At 52.9% G+C, this 13,572-nt stretch overlaps 1 long non-coding RNA gene across 1 annotated transcript; it reads left to right on the top strand.

The window, feature by feature from the left end:
• Positions 1–8,001: 8,001 nt before the first annotated feature.
• Positions 8,002–11,118, top strand: LOC122207873. The gene is made up of 3 exons (XR_006197049.1): positions 8,002–8,226; positions 8,487–8,689; positions 10,434–11,118. It is a non-coding gene; the product is annotated as an uncharacterized LOC122207873 (long non-coding RNA).
• Positions 11,119–13,572: the final 2,454 nt, after the last annotated feature.

Here is a 13,572-nt window from a genome sequence, read left to right as displayed (position 1 = left end):
CTATTCTGCATCCTTCCTTCACGCTTTTCTACTGTGGTGGATTTAAAACATAAGGTGGAATCTTTCCTCTCTTTGAACACGGGCCGGTCCTCATGATGTGCTCAGTGGAAAGACTGTGGCAGAAATGATGTCTTCAGACTGTAGACCAGGGGAGGTGGCTTCTGGCGGGTTCTCCCTCCTGGGACACAAGTCCCTGGAATGCACCACGGTCTGGTCAGGAGGCCTTGGACGTGTGGAGAAGCCACTGGACGTGTCCTGATGAGCAGCCCCAGGCCCCCAGCCTTCCAGACACACCCTCCCCCTGACCCCCCAACCTGATGCAGTGGAGACGAGCTGCTTAGATTGCAGATTCACGTGCAAAATAATCCTCATTGATTTAAATCACTAAAGTTTGGGATGGTTTGTTTCACAGCGAAATGGAAACAGAATGTCTGCTCATCAGTTAAAAATATATTTATAACCTGGCCTTCTTCCACCAAATGCAAATCTGATTATGTGTCACCACCCCACCCCCCCCCCCCACCCCCACCCCCCGGCCACCCCTGGCTCTTCCAGTCCCCTGTGCAGGTTACAGATTCTGACCAGCCCACCCGGGCCATCCTGCTAACCCTCGCCCACACGCGGCCCTACAGGGACCCTTCTGTGACCTGACCTGATGTGCCTGTGGTTACTCATGATGTGCCCTCCCTGCTCAGTGAGCTCATAAACCTAACTGGGGTGCCTGCAGCTGTGTTTCTGATGGCCTTGGGCTTGGGGCTTGAACGTGATAATGTGCAAAACGATTAATGTGGGTGGTAAGAGTTCCTGTGCTCTACCCCGTTTCTCTTCCAGCCACACCTGCAGCCACACTTGTGCTGACTTCCTTTGCTTCCTCTGTTGGGTCCTCAAACCTGCCGTGCTCTGTCCCTCCTACCCCCTGAGCTCGCATGGGGCTCTGTGCTCGTGACGCCCCGGGGTTTGAATAGTTGCTAAGTCCTACCATGTGTCCTTTCTGTGTCACTTTGCACCCCACCCCTTCCCCCATGTTGCTTCCTTGGCAGGGAAGCCATCTGGATTTCTCAGGCCAGGTCAGCTCTGTGTCAGGCTTCACGGTGCCCCATCCGCCCAATTTCCTGACACTTATCACAGCTAGAACTTCTCTTCCGTGTGATGAGTTTAGCAGTGTCTGTTTCTGCCACTGGACAGGCTTCCAGGAGGGCCAGAGATGGGTCTGCTTTTGCTGACCGGTGTGCAGCAGGTGGTGCCGTGTGTATGTCCCCGTGGCCTGCTGCCACGGGAGAGTGGCAGAGGCCTTGCTTGGTGGGCGACAAGTGGGCAGGTGTGCCGGGAGCCAGCTCACGGATTGGCTCGAGGGTTTGGAGGCAGATGACAGGGCCTGATCAGAGGTGTCCTCAGAAGGGCACTCTGGCCACGTCCTCCATGGGTGAGATGTGGGGAGACAGATGAACACGTGCCCGGGAGTGCAGTGCCTCATCCACGAGCCCCGTTTGGCCACCGGGACCTTCCACACGTAACTGGGAAGGGGACGAGAGCCAGCACCGATCAGAGGGGGCAACGCATTCTTCCTTTGGGCTCAGACATGATGTGGGGATGGGGCTGGTTCAGATGGATGAAGATATAACAGATGGGCAGGCCCCTGAGCTAACATGGGGAGAGATGGTCGCTCACACATGGCTGTGGTTGTGACAATTGCTGCAGGTTGGCGAGGGCGAAGGCCGTTGTTCTGGAAATTTGAAATGCACATAAAATCCGACCCTGCATCCAACTTGGAGGAATAGAACTGCCAGATGGAGAGCAGCAGGGCGTGTGGACCCCCTGGAGAAGGGCTCTGCCACGGGGCGTGGAGGGCACAGGAGCTGAACCCCTGGAGTCTTTGTCAGTGGGTGGCCCCGGGTGGATTAGGGCACATCCGAGGTGCCAGAGGCCGGCTCTGCTGGTACAACGGGGGCAGCGCACCTGTGCCCCTAGTCAGTGAGTCAGTCGGCAGAGTGTGGAGGACCTTCAGAAACAAGAAGCCATGGGTGTGCCTGCAGGGGGTCTGATCAGCCAGGGGTAAGTGTGCGGGGGTTCTCGGTCAAAGGGGAGTTGGGGAAATAGACAGAAATGTTGCTAGTTGCGGGGAGAGGCAGACAAGTACTTCCTCTTAGAAAAAGAAAGGAGAATCCCCCAAATTATACTAGGGCGAAGTTCGTTTATTGTTGATCACAGTCATGTGGCTGAGAATCTGGAGGGGAAGGGTTCACTGGGCAAGAGGAGAATTGGATTCTGTGCGGGTCTCCCGTGTCCGTTCCGACCGGCCCGGGCCCCAGGCTGCCCTGCCACCTGCTCACACCCGCGGGCGTCCTGGGCCTTCTCTGGCTACGTGGGTGGACTGCGGCTGCCCTTCTGCCTGACCACTGCGGGGCGAAGTTTGGGATCTGCCGGCCACTGTTCGGACACGGTTCTGTTTGTACCATGTTGTCCATTTCTGGGCCTGGGGTTTTCCATCTGTGAATTCCCTCCCGATGCTGGAGCGTTCGGTGTGCTTTTCGTTTGTTTGTGGTGGTGGCTATTTTTAGTCCTGTGGTTCTGGTGGGGCTCTGGAGATTGGGGGAGAGGGACCAAATGCGAAACTTCGCACCGCCTGCCAGGGTGGGCTGGTTTTCATCCTCACAACCCGAGATGCTTAAAACAGCGAACCACCAGAGCTCCCAGGGCCACCCGGCTCGGGCTCCAGCCTGCGTCAAGGGGGTAGGGGTGTGCAGTTTGGATTTTGTCCTCCCTTGGGTGCCCATCTGCAAGGCCAGGCTGCATTCTGTGTGAGCATACTCGTTGCATCACTGTTGATGATGGCGAAAAAGAAAGAGAAGGTGTGGAGAAATGTCGACATTCTGACAGTAGGGCAGGGTGGACGGGGTCCTGGCCAGGGCAGATGGTCTGGCTGGCACCAGAGCTGGCATAAGGCCCTGGAGCACCCCCCAGAGGGCCTCACAGGGCCCTCTGCAAACCTAGAACCCCCTGTCCTGGGCGCGCAGAGGAAGGCCTGCAGGGACAGGAGGGGCCCTTCCTGAGGAGCCCAATTCTGGCCCCAGCAAGGCTTACGGGTGTCTGAGGCTCTGTGCCGCCGTGACCGTGGGGCCCCATCACCACCAACTACTTGGGAGATGACTGTGGGTCAGGAGAAGAAAACCATCTATTTGCCTCTGATTTATATTTCTTTGTCCTTTGCAATTTTCCCTTCTTTATTACCGAAGCAGCGAGAACACGCAACACCGTGGAAGGGAAAAGAGTTCTCAGTAATCTTACCACCAAAACAGCATCACTGAGGCAAGGTTACGCATTTTGGTGTATTTCTTCCCAGACTCTATGTAAGTGTCAGTCTATTTTACACAATTAAAAAAAATTTTTTAATGTTTATTCTTGAGAGAGACAGAGTGTGAGCGGGGGAGGGGCAGAGAGAGAGAGAGAGAGAACATGAGAGGGAGAGGGCAGAGAGAGGGAGACGCAGAATTGGAAGCTGGTTCCAGGCTCTGAGCTGTCAGCACAGAGCCCGACGTGGGGCTTGAACTCACAAACCGTGAGATATGACCTCAGCTGAAGTCAGATGCTCCGGCGGAGTGAGCCCCCCCCCAATTTTGCATAAATTTGCATACATTTTATACTGTAGGCACTTTCTTATTCTTATGCTGGGTTTCCCATTGAAGAGACCACATGCAGTCAGGTCAGGATGAAAGCCCAGTGGGGTCCCCGGGGGACCAGGCAGAGGGGGAGGGGGAGGGATTTTGAGACCCCAGGGCAGGAGTAGTGCTTCTTGCCGAGGACATGGCCTTGGTGGGACGGTTTCTCTCTGCCTGGTGTCACACAAGCCCCAGAACCCCGGTGTCAGTTAGGATCCCATTTTACAGACGTAAAAGCTAAGGCTGCCCCAGGTCAGGCAGTGCGCCCCAGGCGAGTGGAGGAACAGGAGTGTTTCTGCCCCCGCGGCCTGTGTGCCCACCCCGCCTGTTTGCACACCTTCTCAGTGCTTGTGCTGGGCATTCCTGTCCTCTCATGGGAGCGTCTGTGCGGGGGGGGGTTGCGGCCTCCGGGACAGCCTGCTCCGGGCTCTGTGGGAGAGGGCAGCTCTGGGAGACCCTTCCCAGGTGAGACCCCACACCGGCACCCACGCAGGACAGCAGCCGCACAGGGCTCGGGGCCCGCGAGCCCACCCGTGTCCGTCTCCTCCTCCTCCAGCCCTTGTCCGTGGTGCTCCTGTTCCTAAGTCAGTTCTGGTGGGGACACGGGTGCTCGCTGTCCTGGCGCTGGGGTTACCTAGCGGGAGGCAGCCCCTCGGTGGCCGGCTGACAGGTGGCTGGTGGAGACGGGCCGGGCTGCGGGCTCCCGGGTCAGCCACTTACCAGCAGCACGGCGACTGCGTGCCGCCCTCTGACCTGGGAAACGGGCCGGGGCCAGGCGGACGTGCCCCTAAGCGTCGGCTCCGACAATTAGTACTTGATTATGGTCAGTACTAACTGAGTTCACTTTTCAGTTAAGAAGTGCCATAAACACATCTGCGGCTCAGTCTAGAAAATCACTGAGGAAGGGCGGGGATGGACGGATGGGGCGCCTGTCCCGGCTGAAGATTGAATATTAACTCACCTTTTTTGGGGGGAGCTCATGTTTTCTGCTGGGTATCCTCTACCCGCCTGCCCTCCCAACCCCAGGGTGGGTAGGTGTAATTTCAAGGGTAGGGCGCCTGGGGCCAGATGCTTGGACAGTGGCTGCCCCTGTCGGGGCCGGCGGGGGCAGGAGACAGCCTGCGATTTGGGCTGCTGGGTCCTCTGAGCCCCCTTCCTCGGGATGTCAGAGACGGGACGTGTTCCCCATGCTGGAGATCAGATGGCACGGTGGGACCACGCAGACCTGAAGCTGGTGGCAGGGTTGTATTCCTGGTCTCCCCCCGGGCATGGTATTCGAGACCCCAGGAGCCCTCATAAAAACCTCCCACAGAGGAGCCAAAGGGCCAGAACCTGAGTTTGTTCCATCTGGCCTGGTAGCGGCCCCGCAGCTGCAGGAGGACCCAGAGGGTGTGATGGTGTTGGGGGGGGGGGGGGCTGTGTGCACTGTCACTGTGGCCGAGGCTGCAGATACCAGCTCCCCGCGAGCACGCCGGGTGGACGGCCAGCCCTCTCTCTTTCCCTTGTCTCCCTCAGGAGGGACAGGGCCCATCCCTCGGCAGAGGCTGGTGTTGAGGCCCCCCGTTGATGCGGGAGGCTGCCCAGGCCAACCACCCCCTTGGAGTCTACACCCCGGGGCGGTTTCCCCTCCAGCACCTGTGCCAGGTTTGCGGCCTCGAGGGCGGGCTCAGTGGGCAGGGCCCGAATCCTTCCCCTAATCCCAGTTGACAGGCTGACAGGCTGACATTCGTTTGTCAGCCAACTGCAAACGGAAAGCAGGATTTTGGTGTATTTATGGTGATCCTGTCATTACACTCAGCACGATGAGACGTTGGTGTAAAAATAAAACATAAATGGGCACACGGTTGAAATTAGCCTGGCTCCGACCCAGCCCAGGACAGCCCCCAAACGGGCGGCCGAAATGGCTGTGCATTGGTGGGATTTTTCTGTTTTGTTGTGAATGTTTCTACTTTCTGAAAATCCTGTCCCAGGAAATACCAAACGGGAAGAGAGCAGGCAAAGAACATTCCTTCTGTCACTTCAGCAATGAGGTTCTTTTATTAGTAGACTTCTGGTTTGAGAGTGGTTTTAGGTTTGCGCAGAAATAGAGTGGAAAGCCCGAGTCCCCACCTCTGTCCTGCCTCACCACCTCAGTTTTCCGGGTTACCGACCCAGCATGTGGGCGTGGCACCCCCAGTACCTGTGGACACGCCATCATCAGGTAAAGCCCGTACTGCACGTGAGGGTCATTCCTGGTGGTGGACATTGTGGGGGTTTTGGCAAACGTAGGCACCATCTCAGAGTCACATGGAGCCTAAATATCCCCTGCAGCGATGAAACGTGAGAGCACCTTTTAGAGAAACAGGGCTGTCCCCACTGGCAGGGACCTGGAGAGCCAGGAGGGGCTAGAGCATGGCTCTGGGAGGAGTGAGGATTACATGGGCGCACAAACGTAAACATGATGTTGGTGCACGCGCTTAGTTTACGTTTAAAAAGAAAGGCACAAAGGGGCGCCTGGGGGGCTCAGTCGGTTAAGCGTCCGACTGGGGCTCAGGTCATGATCTCACGGTCCGCGGGTTGGAGTCCCGCGTCGGGCTCTGTGCTGTCAGCTCGGAGCCTGGAGCCTGCTTTGGATTCTGTGTCTCCCTCTCTCTCTCTGGCCCTCCCCTACTCTCTGTCCCTGTCTCTGTGTCCCTCCCCCTCTCTTTCAAAAATAAATAAACATAAAACAAATTTAAAAAGAAAGGCACGGCCTTGGGGAGTGTGCTCCAGCCCGCTGGGTAGGCCTACATCTTCCTCTTGGCTTTAGGAGGGTGATTTGGGGGGCGCTGGGCTTGCTGATTCTGGTTTACAGAACATTTGCTGTCAACAGGTTGCCACGTGGGGGATGGTGCCACACACAAGGCCAGCTCTGAGCTGGGAATGCGACAGGAGACAGTGTTCCCCTGTGCGTGTTCTTGCTGACACGTGTGGGGCTGACACATGTCCTCCCTCCCGTGTGCCTGCCCTGTGTGAGCACACACCTGCCAGCAGCCTTTGCCTCTGGGATCCAGAGATAATAAAGCTCTCCTGCTTTTGGGGGGTTCAAGCCCGGTGAGCTGGGGGGCCTGGCCGTGTCGCGTGGGCCGAGCATGTTCTCAGGTCCCCACGGCGTGGCCCACCAACCTGGCCACTCGCCACCGTGGTGCATCAGTCAGGAGAGGTAGGAAGCCTCGCTTTGCGCTGGCCTCTTCCTGAACTAGACCCTCCTAGCCCCCACTTCCAGAGTCGAGGGCCCCTGGAGGTGTTTGCAAATAATGGACACCTTGTCACGTCTGCATGCGCTCGACTTGTTTGCTGTAATTCTTGCATAGACTTCTCTTCCGCGAGGTGGGCGCTCTGAGATTCCTGGATGGTGATGGCATTCCTTTCCTGCCCAGGGTCGGGCAGGGTCACTCTCCGGAAGCCCTGTTTGCCCCAAGGAGTGCCCTTTGCCGGTTTCCCTTCTTGCACTCCCTGGCTTTGGCATTAGAGGAGGTGAAAAAGTACGGGCTTATAATTCATTCCTGAGAGCGTGAGCACAAGGCACCCCGGATGTCTCCAGACCAGCGGTGGCACATTGCTGGCCAGTCAGCTGAGATCCAGCATCAGGAACGCGGGGTCTTTGTGGGAACTGCTGTTGTCCGCCAGAATGGGTCTAAATGTAGTCAAAGTAGCTGAACTTACTATGCTTCCTGCCTTTATCCTTTTAGCTGAAATTTCCCTGACTTTTCTTTTCCTTTTCATTTTATTAGGTTAATAAAACTTGGTTTTTGAGCATTTCGCCACCCCCGGAGGGCCGTGGGCCCCCCGTCCAATTCATCAAGTGCCTAATGAGCGGCCCCGGAGGTCCCGGCCCATCCATTCCAGAAGCTCTCTCTGCCTTGTAAAGGTGAGGCCCACGGGCTGCACTGTATATTTTGTCTGTTGGTTTCCCAAATTCTCCTGCCTGCTTGACTGTCACTTCTGGGGATTTATACGAGGCAGCGGCACCGCGGGCAGCCCCCCCTCTGCAGGAGGACCCCTCCTTTGCCTGCTTTTCACACACACCACACTCTCCGTGCCATAAAATAACGTTTCTGTAATAAAATGGAGTAGAAATGTGTCGATGCTAGCATTTTAGAACATTCCAGCTCCAGTGCTGTGGGAAATCCCTAGGTTTACATTAAGGAGGGAAGCTCTGTGAGAGTAGGGGCTAAAACAGTGTGGAAAAAAAAAAAGGCCCTTAGTAAGAAGACATAGTCTGGGCTTTAAATAAATGACACCAAGGAGGTGTGTGTGTGCGTGTGTGTATGTATGCAGCCCGCACGCTGTTTTTACACATGTGTTCCCGCCGCCCCTGGTTTATTGTTTGTGTTTCAGAGAAAGACCAGTAGAAGAGTGTGTGGATGCTGCCTGCATTCTGGCCCAGAGTCTGGACTCTGTCCTCTTCTAGAACATTCTTCCTCTTCCTCCCCCTGTAGGCTCTCTTGCCTTCGCCAGCTTGTCAGGATGCTGCCAGCTCTGGGCATGGGGCTGTGTCTGCCCCAGCGTGGTGGAGAGCTGGAATCTGAGCACTCGAGCTTGGGGACAGGTCAGCTCGGGGAATGGAGACACAGCCATGGGAGGTATGAGGGCGGGGCGGCCCCGGGGCTGTGGGGGCCTCCAGCCACAGGGCCCCTGACTGTGCTCACTGCGTGGCCTTGTCAGTATTTGTGGTTAGCGTCCCCAGCTCCCCTGGTCTGGTTGAGCTTCTAGTAAACGCACGGCCTCTAATTGACTGCACTCTCGAGGGCGTTCATGATTGCTAATAAATTACTCCATCCGACTGTAACTTTCTTCCCTTCCTTGCAGCTGCCCACCTTGAGCCCACAAGAGGAAGGAGCACGGGGAGGAGGTTATGCTTGTGGGGGGTGCAGAACAAGGGAAAACAGAGAAGCCGGCTTGGACCATCTCTTGCGATGTGCCCTCTGCATTATCACCCGCTGGCCCCGATGCCAGCTGACAGACCTCATCCAAACACTTGGCTGGGCTTTGGGGACTTCTTTTAACGCCTGGTACGTGGGCAGTGGTGAGGAGGTCTGTCCCTCTTCTGTGGTCTCTGTGCACTTGAGGAGGAGGGGTCTTGAGGGTCTCTGAGGTCAAGGGGAACATCCATGGGGAGACAGGCATCACTCAACACCTCCATTCTCCGACGTGGGGAAGACACAATTGTGTGGCTCTCAGCAGTGACCTCAGAGTGTCCACATGTCCCGGAACATGTGTCCTAGGTGTGTGCATCCTCCTGGTTCCTGGTGGCCATGTGTCAGTGGCTCAGAGTCCACACACGGAGGCCACAAGTGGCTGTTCTGATGGGGCTTAGAGGGAGTGGGCCCGGCTTATGCCTGCCCCGTAAAGCCTCTCAACCGAGGGCTGGCCTTTCTCAGTTTCCCGTTGCCTGTCGGGGGGCCTAGAGCTAGGCTCTGGTGCAAAATTTCCCACAAGCACCTGGCCCTTCTCCCCGCCTACCCTTCTTACTGTGCACTCCCTGGGCACTCGATGATCTGAAATCCACTTGGAAGGGTTTTTGTTTTGTTTTGTTTTCCCTCCTTGACACCTTGGAATGCAGTGGGCCGTTTCTTTCTGCTGAAGGATTTCCCATTATCCTATGGGCTCGAAGGGGGACCCCAGGCCCAGAGCACGGAGGTAGCGTACGTGGTTCTCATCATGGGTTTAGTCCTGTCTTAACTGCCCCGGGGATGCTGCCCTATTTGCCCCCCTCTCTGTACCGGGTCCCCCCGACAGCAGCGCCCCGCCCCCTCAGGCCCACCTCCAGCCTCTCTGACTGAAAGGAACGTTCATGCCTGGGCCATCTGTTTGTTTAAACTCACCCCGTGCCAGTCCATGTTAAATGCAACAGAATGGAGAAAAATGTCATTCTTTGTCGGCTTCTGATCAAAGAGAGGACTTAAAAAAAATTCAAGATGGATTTCTGAAGGACAATGTTGTACACATTCCCTGTGTTTCCGAGCTGCGGTGGTTAGTTGATTTTGGGGGGAAAAAATCTTTTTCCCCCCTTTTGATCCCGGGGAGAAAACACTCACACAAACACATCTTGGCACCACAAACATTGCAAGATGGGCCCTTGTCTGTAGCCTCCCCGGCTGGCTGGCTGGCGGGTAGAAGGTGCTGGCTTCTCATTTATCAACAACACGAGAGAATTTGGAATACGACTCACTGCAGCGTGCAGACCCTTTCCTCCTTCCGCGGGCATTCAGGGCGAGGTCGCTGTCGTCTGGGGTGACTCAGGACCCAGGATGCTCCCCCCGTGCCCAGAAACTGCCAGCCCGGCTGCCCCCTCCGTCTCCTTCACCCCCAGCCATTAAGAGTACGTTTCTCCCTCGCTCCTCCAGCCGTGGAGCAAATGCAAATAAAAAGCACTTAAAATGGTTAACATTTCCTGTCACTGAAGGCATTCGTTAGGGGCGGGGGTCGCTGAGTTTTCAGTGTATTTTCATAGGAAAACTCATTTCAGATCTGCGGCAGGAACTCGGACAACTCACACAGCGGGCCTCGGGGTTTGCCGGGAGCCCGAGCCCTGAGTCAGCCGGGTGACCCTTTATGTCATGTGGGTACAGGAGAGCAAATACCCGGCTTCACATTGAGGCCAACCTGGGGCCCAGCTCCGGTCACGGGAAAAAATAAAATAGGCTCCTGCCCACCCCCTCTCCCCTTGACGCATTTTCTTTTCCTTCATGGGAGAAACCCTCTCCCCCCAAATTTGGTAATTTATTTTGTTGTGTTTCTCTATTGATCGTTTAGCTAGTGAGTTTGCTGGCTTCCTGGATGCTCATTTCTGGTTCTGCACAAAAGAGCCACGTTTCCTCTTGGAACCGGGACCAGGAGACCGACAGCAGCAGACATTGGAAATCGTGAGTCCTCTTCCTCCAGCGCCTCTCTGCCCCTGTCCGTCCGTCCGTCCTGCCTCCCCTTTCTTTCTCTACCAGCACACTGTCTGTAGGGCTCCTCCGTGAACCCCTCTGGCAGCCGTCGGCACCACTCTGGCTTTTGGAAAAGGAACCTCTACAGTTTCTGCACAAACATCCATGGGGAGGGGAGGGGTGGGGAGGGTGCTTACCAGCGTGACTCCCTCCACTTCTCATTTGGAGGCTCCGAAAGATGGCGAAAGTACACAGAAGGAGGCTGGCTTATTTCAGGGCGAGCAGTGAGTCCCCGCTGAATTTACCTAATAAAATGAATTTTAAAATTTTCATTTTCTCATTTTGTTCCAGCAGAAAATGAGCTTGCCTTTATAATGTCCAGATCTTTCAAACTGAGTGAGAAATTAAGTTACAAAATGTAAATACTTTGGTATACATGCACGCGCGCGCGCACACACACACACATATATATATGAAATGAAGTAATCCCTGACGGTAACGCAATAGCAAGCCTGACTTTAGGCTCCTAGGACACTTAAAAAAATTTTTATGACGTGCAATAAAGAAAAGTAAGGTTCAGTAAAAATGTTTCTTTTTAAAAATGGATGCTTTGTGATACTTAATAAATTTAATTGTAATTTTCATTTAACATGAGTTGCTTATTTCTTAAAAATCTTCTGAACGTCTTTGTGAAATATTGGGAGGATTGTAAGAATGTTAATATTCTAGTCTACAATTTACTTCTTTTCACGAAACTATTCCAGGGAGTCAGGGCAGTTTTGAAAGGACACAGTTCTCTGATGAAAAGAATACCCTGTGCTTAATTACGAAGAGAAAGTAATTAATGCTCAAATTTCAAGGCAAATCCAGTGATCGGTTAGGAGCAGGGAGAATGAGAAAAGCAAGCCAGTTATTTGCCTAAGAAAATCCAGAAATTGACATCATTCGGATGGATAATCGGAATGTGATTATATTTTTAGGGAAGAGTTACACAAACTTCAAAAATGGTAGTTGTTTTGCTTAAGTGCCTGGAAAGGGGATTCAGAATAATATTTGGGTTATCCTAGTTTTGTGCTCTCGTGTTCGTGAAGCCTTGTCAGGTTAAAGAACCCCAGGGTGGGTGTGAGCACGGGTGTGTGTGTGTGTGTGTGTGTGTGTACCCCCTTTGCCCCCAGCCTGGGGGGAGTGTGGGGAGGAAAAGGTGGGTGCCGACCACTGGGAAAATAAATCTTCACCCCAGAAATTCATAACTCATCTAAAACTCTTAGAAATTAAACATAGCAACGCTCTCACTCTCTTTAACCTTCTCTTTGGGGGTGACAGGGGAGGGCAAGGGGCTAGAGTGTTTTCGAAATTGCTGCAGACCAGAGGCATGTCAAAAGGCTGTGGCCACTTTCCTGCGCGTCTGCCTGGAGTATCCCGTCCTTGCCCTCCTGGCTATGAAACCACGGCACAGGGCGACTGAAACACATTTTTGAAGCTTTCTAATTGGATTGCCAGAGCAGAAACCTTGGCCTTCTGACGCGGCTCCCTTGCTGCCCGGCAGATGGCGCTGTGACTTCTGGAGTGGCCCGAGGGGGTGGGGGTGGGGAAGACACTGAGATTCAGCCCGAAATCCCATCAGGTCCCCCCATCAGGTCCCCCTTCACCTCCCCCGGAGTGCGTCCAGTCAGCTATAAACGTAAGAAGTAAAGAGTTTTTGAGGCCTCACTTGAAACACGCCGAGCTGTCAAAGTATTTAAAGTATTTAAGCCAAATGTTAATTAGCAAATGTGTCGCCCTCCTGGAATGGTCCCAGACGGCGCCCAGCTAGCGTTCAAAGAAGTATTTCCCAGAGATGTTTGAGATAAAAATGGAAGAAGCTTAGTAGCTATTTCAAGATCTGATCTATGGCCTGTTTATATTATACAGGAAAAAAGATACCCTTACGATACTCCCGTAATAATCACGCAGAGTGTACATGGCCATAGCACTGCGTGGAATTTTATGTGCAGACAAATGGCCAAGGAAAATCAGGCATGTGCAGATAGCGATGGGATCAGAGTGTCACCCTCTCAAAAACGGCTTTTCCATACGTGTGGGAATACGTGCCCTGGACCTTGGCTTTTATTCTGTCGGCACCTGCTAAAATGGAGCTGCCAGATTCTTAAGGCTTCTACCCTTCCTCTCCCAGGAGTGCTTTCAGGATGACGGTGTCCTCCTCCTCCACTGGGAAGACTGTCTACTTTATTTCAAAAGTAAACAAATATTTTTTGTCCCTGTCTTTTGCCAGGGAGAATCCCAAAATATGGTGAGCACATCCTTCAATATATTTAATGTTAAAATTAAAATTAAGACAATTTTGGATGATTCCAATGTTTTTGTTCTTCACGGGACAACAGGATTCCTTAATATGTTTTAGGTAATAATTTGCCACATTGTTTTTTTAATTTGAAAAAAAAAAAAAAAAGCATGCATGTTGAAACTACTTGAAATGCATACCAAGAGAAAGGTTTATTTCTTTTCCTAAAAATGATGTTATCGTTTGTTTTTGGGGAAGAAAAAGATGGTAAGGGAATTAATTTGACTCCAAATGTGAAATAATATTTAAGGACATAGATATGAGTACATGTAATATAGTAGAATGCCTTCATTGCGTCTAGTAGTGATAAAATATTGTTCTTTAAAAATTTAATCAAATGATGTGCTGGCTTTTTTTTTTTTTTTACCTGTATGTATTTACAAACTGCAAGTTACCTACTGTTCGTAAGTCTGCGTATTAACAAGATGATCGTGCAAGAAACCCAGCTGTTTAAATAAATTCTGTTCTGCTTTAAAGATTTTGCCCTTTGGGGGAAAGTCATTTAAGTATTGAGTGGCAGTGACCAGCTAACAATAGTTAAAATGAAAATAAATCTTCCCGAAACTTAGTTCTAATTTTCTTGAGCAAGATACTAACCCATAAAAAATAAACATTGTTTATTGAGCCACATTTGTATCAAGTGAACCTTTGTAAATTGATACGGAGAAAATATGAACTT

Source organism: Panthera leo, chromosome E2, assembly GCF_018350215.1.
Source record: "Panthera leo isolate Ple1 chromosome E2, P.leo_Ple1_pat1.1, whole genome shotgun sequence".
NCBI lineage: Eukaryota > Metazoa > Chordata > Mammalia > Carnivora > Felidae > Panthera > Panthera leo.
The sequence above is the reverse complement of the archived record's forward strand: the minus strand, read 5'-3'. Positions and strand labels throughout refer to the sequence as shown.